Here is a 20864-nt window from a genome sequence, read left to right as displayed (position 1 = left end):
TTCCTGTCTTTTATTTTCCTCCATTTCTGCAGTGTCAGGAAGAAAAAATAAATCTGTAATCCAAGTAACATCCTAAATATAGAAGTGCTAGTTTACAAATGAGAAGTCTTTCTGATGGCTTCAAAATGGTTTTGTAATAAAAGGAAATGTATTTGACACTGCCAGAATTTACAGTCCCACCAGAGACTTGTGAAAGAACTGCTATACCAAACAGCCTGGGCTGAAATGGAGCTTGTTGACACGTAGGGGTTACTGAAGGGTATTTCTGGCTGTTGCCATGAGGATGGCTTAGCAAGAAAAAAATACCTTCTCTGTGACTACTGTAGGGCTTGTCTGTACCATCAGCTTTAAGGAAAAGTATTTAATGGATGGTGGTTAAAGGGGGAGGCTGCTTTTTAGACCTGGTACTAGGATATGGCCCCTGAGAGCCAGGAGGAAAGGGTTCTGAGCAAATCTGGTGTGGTGGTATAATCTAATACTGCTTTTGGCTGTTTAACTGAGTAAAAACCAGTTTTTTTGGAGTCCCTGCAACTTTCAGGCTTTATTTTTTTTCTCCCTCTCTTTCTTTCTCCAAAATTTTTTGAGCTTAGAGTCTCTCATATGTTCAGTTATAATTGCAGGAAGGTGTCACAGTGGTCTTCAGGTGCTGTCAAGCACAGAGATGATTCTCAGCCATTTGATGAGATTTCAGCTATGGGTTTAGAGGTGAATGGTCTTATTCCATATGACAGCAGTTACTTACAGCAGCATCCAGGGGTCCAGTTCTGTTTGGCACTTAGAGGCATAACCACAAAGGAGTTAGCAAAAATGGGCAGTTTGCCATGTCTTCTGCTTGGTCTACTTTTGGAGGCACTGCCAATGTGTTGAGGAGAGAGGAACCTTCTACCCAGCTTCTGAGAGTGTCCAAAAATAAAATGCGAGGACTTAAAATGTGGCTGAAGGAATAGTCTGTAATGAACTTTTCTCCTACCAAAATTAAGAGTGAAATAAGATGGCTAAAACAAGTATTGGAAGTTTGATCAATATAATTGTCTATAAACTGGGGATCTAATGTTTCATTGTGTTCAGAAGAAGTTCCTATCTTATTCACTGTCACACACGAGGTTTGCACTATATTATTTTCCTCTGCAGGCCTCCTAAAGGCTTTATTGCTTGTCTGGGAATCCTATGTTGCTGCATGATCAGAAAACAGAATGTCATGGGATCCTGGACATTGAGGATTTGCATGAATGTTTTGCTAAAGATCGGTTCCCCGTGCTGAGTGGTAGTGGTTTACACAGCAAAACCCCAGTTTTAAAGCCTTAGTTTTCATCCACGTTTAGGCCTGTGATTGTATAACCTGTTTCTGTGGGTGCTGGGGCTTTGCTCTGCTTTTTGCTGTGATTTTAATTTGAGGGCTTCTGCTGCCCTCACACCACTGGCTCTTGTTGAGTCCCCACTGTGCTGAGACCACCAGGCTCTGCTCCACCTTGATCTGCAGTGAAAATACCTCCATGAGCTCTCAGAGATGTTTCAGGTTACATAAACCAGGATTTAAAATAGTATCTTTTTCACAACATTTGGAACACGTGTTCGTGAATATAAATTTTCAGCGCAGTGCCAACAGAGTTAGTTTAACAGATGCAGAACTCTGTTACTAAGTATAGTTTCTGCAGTTACCTCCCCACACAAATTTTTCCCTGGGCATTTGCTATGTGCTTATCAACACTGCAGAAGATCATATGCATGTTCTTTTTTTTCAGAAAACAGTCTGCAAGCTTTCTGCTTTCAGAAGCAATTGAAAGCACGTTCTTCTGAAGCCACATTGAGTTTCAACTGATGAATCAGAATTCTGCATGGAAAGATTTGGGTACAAACACAATAAGAAAATTTAGCAATACTTTTTTTTCCTTGTGGTTTTTTTTTTCCCCATTCTTGCTTTTCCTTGGTAAACAGCAACACTTGCTGGCAAGAATGGGAATAACAGATCAATCTGCTTATTTTCAGTTGTTAGATTTGTGTGTCAGTCATCCAGCTCTTTTCCAGCTGTTACCCAGTGGGAATTTGCCTGGTGGAGAGGAAGATTTAATGTTTTGGCGAAAGATCAGAGTCCTCCCTAGTGACATTAAGTCCACAAGAGAGCCTGAAGTCAGTTTCAGATTTTATTTGAATGAAAGCCGAATTTTTTGAGTTTTCCCACCAAAATAAAATGCTCTCATGAGTTAGCCAAAAGGGATTTGGTCACCAGTAAGGTCAGGAAACTATATTTAAATAAGAAAGTAGGAGTTAATTGAAGGTTGCCTACCAAGCAGCAGGACTTTTGTAAGGTGTGAAACTGTGGTTATTAGCCGGGTTGATGGGGATTGTCTTATTCATTACCACGCACTGTTAAGAGTAACTGTTGGTTCCTCTGTTCAAGCAAAGCTTCTGTTGCCAGTGCTGTCAGGAGATCTGCTTCATTTAAAAAAAAACAAAGTCCTGGGCTTGGTATGTTAGTAGCCATTGAAGTGGAACATAAAAGGAATACAATAGGAACAACATACTGAAAAGAAACACGGCTTTTAAGGTTGTTGAGTGCTTAATTCTTTTGTAATAAAAGAGAATTCAAGTGCCCACACACAGTAAAAATAGGGCTGGGGAAAAGAAAGCATCAAAACTAGCAAAAAGGCTTTGGGTTTGCTGAAGTAAAAGGGAAAAAGATGGGGAAAAGTATCAAAACCCCCTAAAACTAGCTAACCAAAATAAATAAGAAAACCTCTAACCAGATAGAAACCCCACCTTGTTTTGGTGGACGTAAAGGGATGTAACTTGATTTACCATGATGAACTTTGTGTCTCATCACATCTGGAACATGGAGGTTCTGTCTGGAACATGGAGGTTCTGCATGAGGTGTGAACACTGCAGAATTGTCTTCTGTCTGCTTTGATGTCTACTAACTTATCAATGGCTATAATTTTAGAGAAACATTGATGTTGAGGTTTTACATCTCTATTTTTGTGCATATTTTAGGTTTTGTTGTTAAGATTGTGTTGTTTCTTATATGTGGGACAGCACAGTCCTAAATCTTTGGCTTATTAAGGAAAATGGAAGAGTTTCTATGAAAGAGTGTGGAGTGATGTGTGTGGCTTTGCTTGGGAGGGGGAACCCTTTGCCTGGATCCTGTGAACATCACTGCTCTTGGGTTGTTGCTGGGGGTTGGCAGCGTTGGACGTGCTTGGATAACTGAGGCAAATGAGCATCTGCTAGAGAGGACACAGCTCTGTGCTTTGGGAATAGCAGGGGATAAGCTTCCCTAATAACTGGGTATTTTACTTTCTTTTATTGCACTTTTATAATAGCTGTTGTGAAGGTTGCTGGGATTAGTGGTGTGGTCTGTAGTGTGAATTCTCATCTTCCTAATTCAGAGTTCAATTTGTTGGCACCACTGGCTCTGGTAGGTCCAACCTCCCTCGTTGTCCCTTCCCCACCTTGGTGTTTTCAATGAAAAACGGATTTTTCAGCAATTTAAAACCTTTTCTGTAGCTGCCGTTGCTTTCTGCTCACCTTTTTCAGGCTTCAATATTTGTGGTGCAAAAATGCTGGGGTATTTTCAGGATTCTCTAAACAAGGAACTTCTGCTCCAAGTGTGGCTCTGAGTGTTACTGTCACTTTCCTTGCATTAAGACCACCTGTGTGGTTGGATTCTGCATGGATTCATCTCCTAAATGTTACTTCAGGGGCTGCTCTTGGGAGAAGAAAACATTGCTGGAATGTTTTCTCCAGCAGGAATCTGGAGCCTGCTGTCATGTACTTTTACTTGTCTGCACCTGGGGGCAAAACTGATTCCTGAAGTTGTGTAGGACTTCCCCCCTTGAAACAGGGAGTAGGAATACGGGGAGGCAAAGGAAAGCTTGGGATTTTCCATATCCTTGTGCTTAATTTAAGACAGTGATTCAGCCAGCCAAGGGAGACAGTTTATCTGCTCAGCTCTGGTACAGGCGTTGCCTCTTCTTGTGCCAAATACCTTTGAGGATGGGAAGAGACAATATGGTCCTTCTGGAAATCTGAGAAGAATTTTGATGATTAAAAAGAAATAAAATAAACTTGAATCTGCTGAGTTTGTGCTGCCATTTACACCTAATAGAAGAGAGCGGGGATTACAGCATAGTTCAAGAAAAAAACCTCGAACCTATGAATATGTAATATTAATGCAGCCTTTTATTTCTAACTGATCTGTGTACCTTGGTATTTTCATGTCTTCTGGAGAAGGCTACTGTGTGTCGTTTGTCCATCCAGCAGCTGTGGTAACCATAACTCTGGAGTGTTGTGCTGTAGGTCTGAGATTAGTGTTGAAATCTGCACGTTTATTTCTGAAACACGATACAAATGTAACTTCTGCAGATCAGCTATAGATTAGCAAATACTTGGTGAGTCATTCCTTCCCTTTGCTGCCTTTTTTTTTTTTTTTTTTTTTTTTTCCCCCTTAAGCATGTCATAAACGTTTAGGAAAAGCTCATTCATCCCAGATAGGTGTGAAATCAATCTTTGATGCATAGGGCTGTGACTCAGGGAGTGGAAGCAAAAAGGCTACTTGGTGTAATGTCTGCTGCTGTGCTCTTGCCAAATGCCATAAGCTGAGGGGGAAATCTCTCCTGCTCCAGTTTGTTTGGGAGATGCTTTGAAGATTATGGATCTCTTCCATATAGCAGACACCCAATTAACTGTGATTAGGAGTGTCGCAGGTAATAGCTCTGCTATGAGGATGAAGAGAAGATGAGAAAGATGAATAGCACAGGATGTGCAGGTATTGGCTGGATGTGTGAGAGGAGGTGATGGGGTATTGGGAGTCCTGTTCCCCGTGGAACAGGACAGCAGGGGAGAGGTACAAGACAGCAGGGGAGCGTGAGACATTCCAGCCTGGAGAAGCTTTTCCAGGAGGGTTTCTAGGGCAGGTGTCAGCAGCCTGGCTGGGAGCTGATGTCAAGGTGAGTTTCTGCTTGATCTTCTCTCTCTGGCTTCAGTCTCTCTTTGTTGTGCCTTTGGCCCTTCTGATGAAATAAGTGGGACTGCATCCCTACAAGATCCTTAGGCCTTTTATGCAGCACAAAGAGGAACTCAGAGCCTTTAGAATCTGTCTCTTGCCCATTCTTTCTGACTTGAAATTAAGTATGTCATATATATCTTTCACTGTGAGAACTTTCCTTATCTGTCCTTCCATGGTCCATCTTCCTGTCCCCAGGATGCTCCCCATCCCTTTCTTCTCATACTTGCTATTTCAGCTTGGAGGTGGTGTTGTCTGTTAGTAAAGGGAACTGGTTGCCATAATTTCCTAACATATTCTTCACCTTCTTCCTTCCCATCTTAGAAGTCACTATTCCAGATTTGTCTTGTGTTACAGCACATCTGCTTCCCCTTCCCAAGTTTTTGCTGTGTCCAACAGATCAAGTTCCATTATTGTTATCTTTGTGAGCCATTTAAAATGATTTTGTTAGGGAACTGTGCTGTAAGTTGAGAGATGGCAGAGAGTGGGTGTCATGTTTTTAAGCTCTTAGTGGCACACAGGAGCTTCTGCACTGTTCCCAGTGGATGCCATGTACTCTGGAGCTTGCTGTCCCAGGCACAGATTCTGTCCAGCCTCTTGCACTGGGGCAGCTGAGGCTGATGGAGCAGTTCTCAGGGCTCTCTGGTGTGCTGAGTGTGTTTGAGCAGTGCTGCTGTTTCTGTAATTGCACTGGGTAGACAAACAGGCTGCTTATTGCTCCTGTGATTGCCCAGGAAATGTTCTGTCAACTCCACCCTTTTTTTCCTGATGTGTAGCACATCCCTCTGATCCAGTGTTGAGCTAAGCTGGAGAGGGGAGCAGGACACGGGGTGAGTCATCTCACAAAGCTTTTGCAGCAGGTGTCTGGCTGAATCTGCTTACCTGCCTTTCTTTCCTCATAGTAGTTTTTTGTCCCAGCTCTCCAGTTTCTTTGGGTTGTTTAACAAGGTGCTCTTAATAGAAAGAGACTTGTTAGCTTATTTTTTGCCATCTGTCTTCCATTATTTCAAGATCTTCAGTTGGAGCGCAGGAGATAAATTGGCAGGTAAAGATGATCTTGAGATACTTTCTGCTGCAGCATTTCTATGGCAACTTCATTCAAAGAAAGTGAAGGGAAGGGTCAGCAAAGAAGCACTTGGGGAGGAAGGAGAGGGAGGAATCCCAGCTGCAATGCTGTTTCAAGAAAAACTTTGTGTTGGCTTTGTTGCATCAAAATGATTTGACCATTTCATATGGAAAAGATATTTCTCCTTCCTTCAAAGGGAAGAAGAGATTCACAGTATGAAGTGGTTCAGGCTTTTTTGTCATTATTAAAAAAGACAAACAAACCCTTTGGCTAGCATCTATTGTGAGGACTGCTGCTGTCTCCTGGCACTCTTCTGTCTTCCCTCATGTTTCTTATGTTGTCTGTCTTCTATAATTAAAGTTTTTCAGGACATGAGTGGTCACGTTTGCTATTTATGTGGTGCTGTTTGTACAAGATGCTGATTGATGTTGTCTGCTCCTGTGCTCTGTGGCAGTGCAAACAAGTAATTAAGTAACAGAGATTTGGTGTATGTATGAGTGAATGTGCATAACCCCCCTGATATGCTAATATGGAGGGGGAAATACAGAGAGAGATTTAGGTTTTGTGACTTTGATAAATAAACTGTTTTCAGATAGTGGATAAAATACCCAGTGTGCTCAAGGGAATGTGGCAAAATAGAAGCCTGAGTACAGGAAGCTGTCAGGAATTGCAGACACAAGTTGTTCAGCAGCTGCTTTGTTTAATAGTTTAAAATATTATTGTAACTTTTTATGCAGGTGGGCAAACCTTTACCCATTTAAACAATTAATTTTGTTCAAATGTCTGTAATAGAGTGTATTAATGCTTTTGGTCCTCATCAGTTTTTTATCAGTCAGAAAGAGAAAGCTGTAATAGGGTCTCCAGTAAGTCCATTTTGATATAAGTCCACTCTTCAACTCCTCCATCACTGGATAAATGCTGAATGGTTTCTTTTCACAACGTAAATATTTAAAGGGAACATAACTTGTCGGTGGAAACCATCTAATTAAAAGTATTAGTAGCTGTGTTTATTTATAACGTGCATGAATAATTATTACTCAAAGTCTGGGTATTATTTTCTTGGGAAGTCCCTCATTAGAAACTCTGCATCATCAAGGGTGAACTGCACTGTTACTTAACCAGTTTCGGTTTGTGTCTGGGCAGAGGCATCAGAAGAAAACTGCAGAGGCAAAAGGAACATGCTGTGAATATGAAAGCAAATTTTCCAGCATCCCAGCATTTTTTGTAATTATTTTTATATGTGTGTCTGGAGCTTAAGCACTGGCAGTGCTGAGCTGCTTGAGCAGTGCAATGTGACGTGTGTGCAGTGTTGTTCTGGGTGGTGCAGGGAGGAAGGGGGAGAGCAGTCAGGGGTGGGGGTTGTTTCCTCCCCTTAATGCCAGTGCTGCTGAGCATCTCTGGGCTGCCATGCACCTTCTGCCAGACTGCACTCCCTTGGTGCAGCTCTGCTTGGATTATACATCCAAGCATTTGGCTCCTCTCCATTTCCTCTAGAACAGGGACCATTGTTTGCGCTTGGACAACAGTGGCTGTGTATTATAGTTCAAAAAATACCTTTATCATCATCCCTACTTTGCAAATGGGGAAATAAAGAGAGAAGGGAACAGCTTACCCTCAGGTGATGGAGATGAGTAGCAGTGAGGAGCAGGATCCTTGTCCTCACCAAGTCCTGTAGTTATTTCATCTGATGTTAGAGCCATCAAGTAAAACTCTCCTGTGAGATTGTAAAATAAGAGTTTATTGCAGAATATTTCAGAACACAAACAACCTTTCCCTCCATGCAGCCAGAGCTGGATTAATTGCAATTACTGGTAATCATGGCCTTAAGCTACTGTCAATGGTATTCTTTGACAGGTAGGGGACAGCTCAATAGTCAGTGCTGGAGCTTTGAGCTGGAGAGGCCTGGCAGACAATAACAGCAACAGCAGGCTGCTTCTCATCCTTCAGGTTCCTGGGAAGGGAAGTTTCTGTACTGTTTGCTCATGTCTGGGGCTGGGAAGTGTTCTTCTCATGGTCCCATGCATGGAGAGTGAACTCTGACTAGCTCACTTTGTGAAGCTACTCTAGATTTTGTTACACAGCACTTGTCCTTTCCTTAAACAGAACAAAGCCAAAAGCCTTTGGGGTTTCTTGTCCTTATTTTGTCAATTCTTCAATGTTGTTTTTTTTTACATTACTTCCCTTTTTTTAAGATCTGATGGTTAAGTTCTTCCTGAGCCTGTAAATACTCATCTCCTGTCCCATCTATCTCTACATACATCCAGACAGCTATTCTTCCATCTTTACTATGGTGATATTCAGTTGTGCTATCCACACTTTTCTGGCCCTGTCTTTTTTTGCCTTTTACCTCACCTACCCTGTCTCTTACCTTTCTCATGCTGCTGATGCTTCAGACTCCACCTGTGCCACATCCCTTGGGATTGTTCCTCACCCACTGACTCTGTCCTGACAGCTTCTTCTCTGCATCTTTTTCTTGCATTTTCCTGTACCCTTTTCTCCTGAAGGAGGAGGCCTCTTTGTGCTACATTATTCTTTTTGTTTTATATTTTCTTCTCTTCACTTTATTCTTTGCCCTCTCTTTTTAGTATTGAAGAAATGAAATTTCTGTAGCTTTGTGCCTAATAGCCAGATCTTGGTTCTTTGTGTTTTCACAGTATAAAGGAATCCCAGCTCTACCTCTCTACTGTATGGTGTATTGTACAGCACAAACCCAAGGGTGATCACCACAACTCTTGTTTTGTGAACTTAATTTGGGGAGCAAAGGATAGGAAAATAATACAGAAAGAAAGAATGGTAGTAGTAGTTAGAAATTCAGCTTGCAGGACAAGGAGAGGCTGCTCTCTGTATTAAGAACTTTTTGTTCAAAAGTGGAAATTGTAAAGATTTTGTGAACTGTCCACTTCTGAGACCAGGCTAGGGTGGAGAGCAAGCACTTGTGGCAGGACATGAGTTTGTTTTGTGTTCAGGATAGGGTGACAAGTGATTCTGACCTCTCTGACACTTTTTTCTTTTATCCTCTGTTTGCTATCCATTAATCCTTATATCCATGACCCAAACTAACCATACTGTGTGCTTTGTAGCTGTCATCTCACTGTGATTTATTTCTGCCTGTTTGCTCAGAGCTGTTTGCTTCTGTGACTAGAAGTGGGGTAACCAGGATCTAGCATGAGGGCTGTACTGCATGATGCCAGTGATGTTAAAGCCTTGCTGTGTTTCTGTCATGAAAAAGGAGGAATTCAGCATTAAATTTGCATGTTCCCATCATACAGCAAAGGAAAACTGAATTGGAAGCTGAGGCTTGATTGCATTTTTCTATTCTGTTCATAAACTATTATTTCCTGTCACCCACCCCCTCCCTCCCCAAGACGAACAGAATTTAAGCAGTCAGCTTTGCATCTAAGACCTGGGCTCCTGAAAAATGCAGTGGAAATGAATCAATTAATGCCTTAAGAACTTTACCATAGAAACATCTCAGTTCTTCCACAATAGCAGCATTTTTCTTGGTTTATGCAACGAGTCAGTGTTGCTAAAGATGATCCACATGTTGACATGCTTTTGGAGCAGCAATGTACTTCATGGTATTTTAGATTTGTCAGCCATCAAGCAGTGTTTTCTGATAGTTTGGTAGTTTTGCTTAATCATGTGACATTGTAGATGCTGGAACTGGAATATAACCTTGTAGAGCTCACAGGAGAGAAATGGCTTTGTCCTGTGCCTTGTCCATAAATACCAATACCAAAAAGGTGTGTTTTGGAGGCTGGTGTTGGTGAGTGCTGTGAGCATCAGGAAGCCTAATGAAGAATTTATCTGCTAGAAGCTTGTGCATTCCCCTCCAAGTGTTGCTGTTGATCTAAAGAAGCAGTCTCCTTGCAAACTGTGGAATTGCTCATGCCCTGTGATCCTTGTGGCTGCCAGCACATTGCTTTTTTGTTATTATAAGAATATAACTTTTGATGTCTCGGCCGAACGTGTTTGTTCATCAGCTGCTCTTAACAAGTACTTTGTGGATGCATCCTGCAGGCATCTGTCCTGATTTTCTTTATATTTAGGCAAGGCAAAGGAGCTGTACTGAATACTGTCAAGATTGACCAAGGGTGATCTGGGCCATCTCCTTTGAGTCTTGCAGTGCTGGCCCAGGATCTTTAAACAATGACTTTCCTTGCGGGTGCCCGAGTGCAGCTCATGGTATCTGCAGCCTGTCACCCTGAGTGTGGGGTGAGGGGTAAGAAAGACCAAGCTGGAAGGAGGAAAAGAGGATACAGACAGGCAGACAACTTTGTCTTGAAGCTCAAAGCCTGACTTAGGGAGGAGATGTGAGAAGTGGGGGCTTCTGTAGGATTTGCTGGTTTGTCTAGAGCACATTAATACTTGAGCTCTAGTCAGTGACAATGCAGCTGAAATCAGAGGCAAGTACTGGGGCACTGAGGTTTCCCCTGTCCCCACCAGTGCTCTGTTCCATGCAGAAACTGGAGAGATCATGAGTTTTCTTCAGGAGTTTTGGGAAGACTTGCTGTGTCAAGATGTCTGTGCTGCAGTGTCTGGTGGCATGAGTGACACTGCCAGATGGATTCTGTGCTTGAGTGGCTCTGACCACTGGCCAGATCTTCACATGTCTGAAGGCTTAGTCACCTATTAGATGATGTTTTTGAAATATTTTTATTATAGTTCATCAAACAAGGCTTACTAAATTATTTCAAAATGTATGGAACATTGTTTGTCTTTAGTCCAATAGAAACAGTAATTTTAAAGTGCTTGGAAAAAGTGTTTCTCAAGATATGCTCTGATATTTCTGTTGACTGAAATGGCTTATTAATTTGGTGGTGCAGCAAGGCTGCTGTCTGGAATAGATCATCTAATACACCCTCTACTGCTCTGCTCAGTCAGTGTGTGTGTTTCCTTTAAAGTGCTACAAGAAGCACGAATATAGCTAGAGCACCTAGTCTGGAGTCAGGGACAAAAATAAACATGACATTATTATATTAGCCTTGGCCACAGTTCTGACTGGTGGTGTTCTTTGATAACTTTGACATCTAATATTTTTAAGCAGACTTTAAGGTTCAGAGGCTTTGCTAGTTTGGATAAGCCTTTCTCAGTCAGTTTTTTTCTTTGATGTTCTTGTTTTGGTGTTTGTATCCTTCTCTTAAGGCTGCAGTTACAGAGAGCCAGGTTTGTGCTTTTCCTTGCTCATACCAGAGTGGCACTTGGACATGATGCCCCAGCTGCAATTTTTTTTTTTTTTTTTTTTTTGGTACAGCAAGGTCAAAATTACACAGATCTGCAATCAGCTCGCTGTGCTACCTTACTAAAGCATTTTTGTAGCTCTCCTACCTCCTTTCCTGCACTGAAACACCTAAATTTAGAAACAGCAAAGCCCAAGGGTTAGATTGTGCTGTGAATTTGCCACAACTCATTTGGTGTGCATTATGCCCATTCAGACAGTTCAATGGCAGTTCCCTTTCTCCTGCTTGTGTTTTGGGAAGCCACGGGCTGCTTGCCAGCTGAGTTTGGCCACTGGGCTGCTTTGGGTCCATGTCACTGCTGTTACTCCCACTGCTATAGCAATAGCTGTATTTATATTTGCAGTATCACCAGCTACAGCCTTTCTATTTTAAGAATCCCTGGCATGCTGTAGCCTTTCCAGAACATGATTTGCACTCTTAGGAAGAATGAAAGATGCATCCAACAGAAAGGAGCAAGCTTGCAGAAGTTTGGATGTACATCAAGTTTTCCTTGGGGCGTACCTTAAGAGAAATGATGGCTGGTTATGAATTATGACTGCTAGAAGATTTCTGCCACTTACAGAAAACTAACAAGGAGAGATTCGGACTGATTCTGATTAATTTTTTCCAATGCATATACACTGGTCAAGTACTTCTTGTTTTCAGTTCTGAATAACTATTAACTCAGTATTGTGGATTTGTCACTGAAACTGATGTTCAGTAAAGAAGGTGCTTCTCCAAGCCATAATCTTTTCCTAAACTTGCTTAAAGGTGATAAAAAGTGCTCTGGCACACTGGCACTGCTATGGAATAGCAGTATGCTGAGCAACCTGTGTGTGTGCACGTGTTGGGTTTGAGCAGGAAAATTGCTGAAGGTTGACTGTTGTTTCAGGGCAAGAAGGGGAATTCTGACTCCGTGCAGTCAGATTTGATCCATTAGTGTTTAAGAAGGCAGTCAGGGAATTTGCTGTCTCCATGTGAAGTTCTGTGCTTGATGAGGAAAAGAGAGCATGTGTAAGGTTTCAGTGGTTTCTTGTTGGCTTGGCTAACTGGATTTTAGTAGTTGTCAACATTATTAAAAGCTTACATTATATCTCTAGTTAATTCTATTAAAAGGGTTTGGCTGGGATGAACATTCAATCTCCGAATCTCTTAAAATTACTGCAGGTCAACAGACAAATTTACAAGGATTAATAAAGAATTTAACAACAAGGGCTCAGAGAATAAATGACTTGTGTGGAGCCTATGTAGCAATACATGCACAGAGTAGTTACTGGAGAGGATCAAGAGTCTTGTTGCAACTATAAATGTTCTTATTAATCTTTCCAGTGGGTGATGCAGTGCCTGGGCCACATTGTTCTTGATCCTGTGGCTGAACCTTTCTAATGTGGATGAACAAAATATTTTTAGGTATATGACAATTAATTAAGAAATTAAGGATTGAATGTCACAATTTCTGGACCAGAAATCATTTGGGTTGGAAGGGACTCCCAGAGGTCTTCTGGACCAACCTCTTTTGTCTGACCCCTTTGCTTTGCCCTTCTAACAGCCCCAGCTCTAAACCATCTTGGCATTGAGCAGCCAGCCAAGGAACCAAAACAGGCCCACTGATTTCTGAGGTATTTCCTTTTAGTCAGAGGGCTCAGCCATGCCAGGGCTGTGGGGCTGCTGCCTTTCCTTCCTAGTGCCAGGCACTTCCCAATGCACTCCACAGCCTGGATGTTGCAGGTTTCAGAACATTCTCAGCTGCACTGATAGGTACATCGTGGGTGGGAAGAGTTTGTTTCCTACTGAAGAAATTAATTGCTGGTAACTTCCCACATTCTTCTTTCTTGGTTTTGTCACTGAATATTTTCCAGGACCTGGCGGTTTTTTTCCGGTAGCAGTTTTGGCTAGAAAAGCTATAGGCTGTTTCTCAGTGCTGTTCACTCAAAAGCAGCTAATATTAAGAGAAAAGTTCATTTGCATTTTCAGAACTTGTGGATGATTAATTTTTTGGTAGCAGAGGTTTTTTTTTTTTCCTTTATTTAAGTGCTAACAAAATATGTGCATGTACAAAAGCTGTGTTTGAGTGCACAGAGATTAAGCTGGCTAAAAATAGCGACTTCTGTGACCCTGCTGGAATTTTCTTTAAGCTTGGAAACACTGAAGTGTGTGTTTTGTCAGATTTGAATCATGAACCTTGAAGAAGAGCTAATGACTTCTTATTTCTCACCCCTAATCTTGAACTAGAGCATTCTTTATGTGAAAAGCAGATCAGTCTGAAACTGTACCTCAGGCTTCACTTACCTTATTTAACTTTGCCTACTTGCTTTGTTCATTGTAACATTTTTTTCTGCTCCAGTGAGTGTGTTTATGAAAATCATTATTTTCAACCCTTATTGTCAGACCCATGCAAGCTGTGCAATTGTTGCTGGGAGTGACAGTTCCCCAAATTTGCCTTATTTTCTGTTGTACTTAAAACCAAGCTTTTCCTCTTGAACATCTTGTAACTCTTACCCTGATGAAATGTGTGGCTTTCTCTGATATTCCATCTTGTTTTCCTGGCAACTTAATGAAGATTTTTTTAGCTGGGACTAAATGATGAACTCTTGGGACAAAAGCTGTATTCTCTGCTACCTGTCCTGGTGGATCTGGTTGTAGGTAAGGGATGGCAAAGCTCTCGTTTGCTTTTGGGGCTGAGATTCAATTCTGGCCTTCAAAAGTGTTCCCAGGATGTGCTGCATCCAAAGTGGCTGGGGTGCAATTACCAAAAAGTGTTTTGAAACACCCCAGTAAAGTTGAAATTGAAACGTTCTTGTTGCAAGCAATCCTAAAGCCTTGCACGTCCCTTTTTGATGCAGATTTTCTTTCAGATATATTAGTATTTAAACTATAATAGATGTTTTAGTAATTGGTTGAATCCTCGCTTCAAAAAATCTTTTCTTTAAATTTGTCTCTGTTTCTGTGTAGAACAGAATTGCAAAAAATAAATTCCAGTGCTTGACTAGCTCTTGTTTGGCATGAAGTTGTATAGCACTTAAAATTCCTCATAGAACAGCTTTAATTGCTTGCTAATCTTGCCTAAAGATTGGCTGAGAATGTCGGCTCAGTTCTCCTGTTGCTTATTCTCAGTAGCACAGACTGCAAATGCTTGGGGAAAATGTACTGGGAGCGTTTACTGTGGAAGGTGGGTGAAGGGGTATGGAAACACTTGCCTAGAGGTCAAACTGTTGACGTTTTAGTAGCTGGTTATTGATCTCTATCAGCAGCCTGACAGTTGTATGCCTTTTGTAGAATGAGTTAATAATTTCTTGGTGTGATGCAAAATCAACACCCAATTGACCCAAGCCCCTGAGTGTGACCTCTGTGGAAGGGGATGGTGTGAGATGTGTGACCTCTGTGGAAGGGGATGGTGTGAGATGTGTGACCTCTCTGGAAGGGGATGCTGTGAGATGTGTGACCTCTCTGGAAGGGGATGCTGTGAGATGTGTGACCTCTGTGGAAGGGGATGCTGTGAGATGTGTGACCTTTCTGGAAGGGGATGCTGTGAGATGTGTGACCTCTGTGGAAGGGGATGCTGTGAGATGTGTGACCTCTGTGGAAGGGGATGCTGTGAGATGCTGCTCCCAGCACGTCGGTTTGCTCCATGGAACCCTCCTCAATGAGCAGCTCTTCTGGACAAAGCCTGCCTGATAGCTGTGCCTTCCTCTTTCCTTCCCACGTTGTGCTGGGCTTTGATGAATGTGTTAGTGCTCATGTTGGTGGCTGTTCCCTTTTTTTAGAAACAAATCTTACCCACAGTAACTCTATATCCACAGTGAGTAATGGAGAAATCATTGCTCGTTAATGATTCACTTGCAGGTTCCTGTATTGCTCTTGCTCAGTCACTGGTGTTGCTGTTGGCTCCAAAGTGTTGCTCAGCCCAGCACTTAGACCTGATTTTCACAGTTTCAGTGGGGTTGTTGTAATGACAGGGTGGTGGGTGGCTGCCCTTGGTTACAAAATACATCCCTCCAGAGCTGGTCCTGATGATGCTTTTGGTAGGATTGAAGAACTGTGCAGTTGAACCTTTCAACTGCATGCAGACCACTTTTATCAGCTATTTTTTTGTTAGTTTGCAAAAACTGTTGAGTGTTTGCTTAAAGACTACCTCATGATTTACCTCTCTTGCTGTGTGTATCCCCTCTGTGCTCAAAAGGTTAAATACTAAACTTGAAATTTCCATTTTGAACCTTATTTTCAGGTAGAGTTCTCATCCCAGCCTCTCCAAAGTGTTTTTTTGTGTGCACACTTGGTGATACATTTTCTTGGGAAATGCCAGTGCTTTGGTGCTGCACTTGTAGGAGTGGTGCCTCTAATCAAGGAGCAAAAGCAAACTTCAGGTTTTAATAACTCAGAAACAGAATTCTGAAGGATGCCTGGGGTCACAGAGTCCAGTCCTTTGTCTTGGTCGTGCCTGTCATATCCTCCCTAGGCTGATTGAGTTACGCAGACAGAGCTTGCCTAATAATTCAGCTTCCTATTTTGTAACAGTCATTATTGTAGGCTGTTTCATGGTGCTATTGTTTAAATAAACGAAGAGAAAAAAAATAAAAAAGGGCTCACACAAGAACAAGAGGATGCTTTCGCTGCTTTTGGCTTGGTTACTTCCTGTGAAAAAAAAACATTCGCAATGCAATGCTTGGGATCATTCAGCAACAGTCAGCCCAATAACAGAAATTAATAAGCTAAAAACCCCTAGAGGCTTTAGGATGGAAAAATGCTGTGGCTTGATTTTGAATATTCAGCATTTTTTTTTTCTTGATGTCTACTCACCTTCCAGCATGGGCAGCCAAAGCTGAGTGGCTCCGAGTCATTTTCCAGCACCATTTGTAGGATAACGGAGGCCTTGGTCTTGGCTGTGCTGCATTGCAATCCATGATTGGTGTAAAACCTGCACCCCAAAAAAAGGAAGGGAAGAGACGTGTCCTTTGCTTGGCCAGGGACATGAGTATGGGAAGAGCAGGAGGCTACAGCAGACCCCAGGCCAAAGGGGGTGTGTGGTGGCAGGCTTCATCAAATAAAGCCTGGCAGGCTTGGGGTAATTTGGGATCCTATTATTTTTATTGGTTTCAGAAATTCTTGTAATTGATTTGATTGCAGAGAGGAAAAGCAGGATTTTGTACCAACAGTAGTTCTTGTGGCTTTTCTTGTTTCTTTTTCTCACACAAGGGAAGGCTTTCCTGCGGTCGTTCTCCCACTGTCAATTCACAGCAATGGCTTCATCCCCTCTCTGTTTTCTTCCTCTCTTGTTGCCCTTCTCCACTTTCTCTTCCCCACACGCTGCCCTTTCCCTGTGTGCCACCTGTTTGCTCCTGGCACAGTCAGGGCTGGGCAGGAACCAGGAGCTGCCCGAGCTCCTCTGCCTCCCCGAATCCATCAGCTCAGACCTGCCTCTAGTTTGTGCAAGAATGTCTCTGTTCAGATTTATTTTTAATTGAACTCCCAATGTCTCAAATGAAGGAGCACAAAACATGATTTTTAAAATTTTTTTGTGAGGGAAGCCCCCTCGAACAGCCTGAGATCACTCCACATCGTGTTGATCACAGAAATTGTTCCAGAGTCCTGGGCCTAAGCTCATATGGGGAAACAGCCCTGGATCAATGAAAGAAAACATTCAGCAATGTGCATTTTATACAAGCATTTAAACTTTTTTTTTTTTTTTTTTTTGGTTTTGTTTAGTAATAAAAGGAACAAAGCTATTATTAGTGACCATGGGCTTGGGAGTTTGCTAAAGCAGCAATAGTTACTCATCTGTTTTCATTTGCAGAAGTGTTCTAACAAAGGCAGCCACAAATGCAGCAGCAGGGTTAGGAGGTGGATGGTAGGAGTGGAAGTGCAGTTTCTGGAAGCCAGTGCTTACTGAGACCTTTCTGTTTAGTCTTGGTTCTGTGGCCACCAGGAGCTCAGGTCCCAGGGAACTCTTGCCTTGCCTTGGATTGAAACGTGAAAGGATGAATCCCCGGGGTAAGTCCTTGGTCTTTTTTGTTCTCTGAGCTGCAGCAGAGCTCCACAGAGCAGTTGTCCCTCCTGGTGCCAGCCTGGGGTTGTGCCTGCACATCATCTCCTGCAGCTGGCTGGCAGAGATGGAGAAGCAGTGGTGTGTGATCATTCTGTTTTAGTTTTCCCTCTCTCCTCCTGGCCCAGGTAGGAAGAAAACAGAGAAATTACCTGACTTGGAGCCACAAAAAACTCCAATATTTTCTTGCTCATTTCTTTTTCTTTCTCAAACCAGCTGAACAAGCATGCACAAGAGCTTTTGCATGTGCTTTCATGTGCAGCCAGCTGGGGCAGGGTTTGCTCCGTGGCAGATGCTGTGGACTGCAGAGCTGGCTCTGTACGTGGTGGGATCCATGCTGCCTGCAAAGGCAGTTTCCTCAGGTGCTGCAAGGGCAGGCAGGTTTTTGGCTAAAAATGCTGTGTCGCGCCCAAAGATTCTATGGGAAATCAGAATAAAATACTGCTATTGGTTTCCTTGGGTTTGGGACCATGTCCCAAAGTTTGGTTGTGATGTGCTGAGTACCTGCCTGAATTTAATGCTGGAATTAAATGCTCCGTGAGAGTTGCTGTCTAATAATTTCAATCAGCCTCTTTTTCTTCCCAGTCCTGCAGCAGTTAAAAGTCTGATTTGCAATTTGAGTTTACATCCTGAGGTTGCTATGACAAATACCACAAGAAATATCTTGAATAAGTAACAAATTTCAGGAATTGCTGTTTGCCCACATGTCTGTGTGCTGAAGATACAAATTTAAAACCATGGTATTGCAGGAGACCTAACTGGAAAGGAGAGATACAGAAAGAAAACTCTTGTTAGTGCACAGGGATCTGTTGGGGCAGCTGAGCAACAACCTAGAAAGTTTCAATTATTTTTCTAGTGTCAGAAATGATACTGGGATAACAGATAAGCAGGGGAGGAGTCATTGAGCTGCTTTATCATGCTGCTTACAGAAATGTGAAATTTAGCATGATAATTGAATAAAAGGTCTTATCTGCAGTTACGGTTATTAATGGTCAGAAACTGCCATCTAAGAGGACAGATTATGTAATTTTTACCAACGTTGTAAATACATCTATTTTTTTTTTCTGGATTTCATGCAAACATTTTTTTGAAACAAACCTTCTCTGTGCACTGCATGAATAATATTTTGGATTCAAAGATTCCAAAATTTTGGAAGTAGACTGATAGAATCAGAAAGATGTCAGACTTGGTGATATTTTTACACATGGCTTGTTGGAAGGCTTTTTTGTTTTTTAGGAGTGGGTTATTAGAATTTTTCATCTTCAAGTTTTCTTTTTTTTTATTGTTTTGAAGGTTTTGCAAGCATAGTAAAGTATGTAGGCACAAAAGTTTGAAGTGACCTGGCATTAAAGGGAACAAAGAAACCTTCACCCTCTTGAAACAGGATTCTGCACACAGAACTCCAGTTTGCTCAGTTTTCCTCCATGGCAAACAAATTTTTGACGTTTACTTTGGCAGGAATTCCCACCACCATTATGTTAAACAGAAATGGAAGGGTGTTTCCAAGCAGCATGTTTCTTTGTTGCCATGCGGAAATACAGTTTTAAATCTGTTTTCTGTAGGCACTTTGTTTTGTTTTTCATTTCCTTGTCTTCTTCCCATGCTTCTCAACACCACTGGGAATCCTAGAATTACAGATTTGTTTGGGTTGGAAGGGACCTTAAAGAGAATCCAATTCCAACCCCCATGCCAAGGGCAGGGACACCTTCTACTAGACCAGGTTGCTCAAAATATTTTAAGATAAATAGCTATATTCATGTTTTTATTTGAAATGAGGAAAGATCTTCGTTCTGGCTTGAACTTCACTGTTTACATTTTTTTGCATGTGAAATGTTAACTGATACAAAAATGCCTGCAGGTTGGGATCCACCTTACATTTGTGTATTTGTTTTTTTTAGTACTAAGGAACTTTATTACATTTAATCTCAAATGAAAAATTATAAAGAGACTTCGCTGTAGAAAACCTATCAGTTTTCTGCCAACATAATTATTTTTTTGGTGCTCTAGTGATTATGGAAAACCCCATTGCTTCCTGGAGGGTAGTATTTGAGAGGTTTATAAAATGATGCTGCTGTTGAATAGTGCAATGAGAAAATCATAAATATGGGAATTTTTGTGCTTAAAACCTGTGTTTTCATCAGGCTAAGGCTAGTCAGCCCATCCCTGCTATCTCCAGCTGTTTGCATGTGGACATGGAAAAGGCTTTTTTTCACCCTCTCAAACATTCACTGGAATCACAGTAGCCTTTTAATGCCTTTTTATTTTTGATGGTAGTATACTGAGCTTTTTCTTAACTAAGGATTAGTACAGTTCACCTGAAGAAGTAACTGTCAGGCTGGTTTTGGTGTTAGCACCTCCCTTCTGGCACTTGCTAGTGCTTCATCTGCATTTTTTGTCCTGGGCCACCACAGTACCAAGGTCTTGGACCTGCTTGAAAGCCCTTTGGCCTGGGAACTGCTTTATTCTGGCTGACTCTGCAATCCCCAATTTACCTGATGCTGGTTCTGCAGAGGCATGTGGTGGGATGGGTGGAGAAAATTGATTATTATGGTTTTTTGCCTAGGGCTTTTTTCCTCTTGTTTCAGGGAATTTCTCAATCCTAGTCTGTAAAGATTTAATGTGCTGGCATTTTGGTAGTACTAAACACTTGTGAGATTTTTAGAAACATACATAATCACTCAAATATTAAAGACTCCAGTTTCAAACAAGTTGGATATAGACTTACATTAATATATTCTTGTGATTAAATTATTTGCTCTGCTTTGTGGTTTTTTTTTTTTTTCAGTGTAACTTTTTCAGCTTAGCATTGTGTATTTTTGAGATCATCTTTGCTTTTCCCAAGTTACTTTTAGTAAATGATTTTAGCAGCAGGAGCAGCTAGGAGCTAGCGTGTCCTTAGAAAGCACTTGCTCTGCCAGACAGGAAGGTGTTTTTCAGGTTCCATACTTTGGTTTTGTGTACTTAATTATTACTTTTTTCAGAATAAATTAGCCTGTATTAAAAGCACACCGGAGGCTGGAGTTCTTTGTTCCCAGGCTGGAAATAATATGGTCAGTGAAGGTGTTTTCATTATGCTCCACTCTTGAACTTCAGGGGAAATTTTGGTGGCACGTTGAGGGTGTTGAACAGATACAGGCTGTCACAGGTTTGAGTATTCATGCTGCTGTAACCAACTGAAAGGTTCTTCTCTGCTAAGGCTGTGAGCAGATGTTGTAAGAGCCTGGAAGCTTCAGTTGTGTCTTGTGCTGCTTGTCAGTGCTGGATAGGATAACAGGGCATGGCTGTTGGCTACAGAGGATGGAGCATTCTGGGATTTAGAGATGTTTTCCCCTTCTGTCTGTACTGCCCAGGCCGTGTGTCCCCAAGGGGCTCTGCTCTAAAGCCTTGTGTTGGAAGCCATTGGGTGATGGTGGCTGTTGGACTCTCCAGCTGCTGTCTTGCCTTCAAAAGGTATCCCTCTTAAATCTGCTCTGGATGAAACCTCCTGCTCTGCATGCCTTCTGTCTACTTTAGGATGTCTCTTTTTGTAGTAGCTATTTC

The 20864-nt window shown here is 41.9% G+C and overlaps 1 protein-coding gene across 4 annotated transcripts in view; it reads left to right on the top strand.

Moving 5' to 3' along the window:
• MITF (melanocyte inducing transcription factor) overlaps nucleotides 1–20864 on the top strand; it is a 96729-nt gene that overhangs the window by 21431 nt on the left and 54434 nt on the right. The window contains exon 1 of one of the 4 annotated variants that reach the window (XM_085590310.1): nucleotides 17159–17272. The exons of the other annotated variants lie outside the window; for them this stretch is intronic. The gene's annotated coding sequence lies outside the window, so the exon portion shown is untranslated. Of the gene's footprint in view, nucleotides 1–17158; nucleotides 17273–20864 lie in introns of those variants that run through there. 4 annotated transcript variants of the gene reach the window in all.

The sequence above is a fragment of the Lonchura striata genome, chromosome 12 (genome assembly GCF_050655825.1).
Source record: "Lonchura striata isolate lonStrDom1 chromosome 12, ASM5065582v1, whole genome shotgun sequence".
In the NCBI taxonomy this organism is placed as follows: domain Eukaryota; kingdom Metazoa; phylum Chordata; class Aves; order Passeriformes; family Estrildidae; genus Lonchura; species Lonchura striata.
The sequence above is the reverse complement of the archived record's forward strand: the minus strand, read 5'-3'. Positions and strand labels throughout refer to the sequence as shown.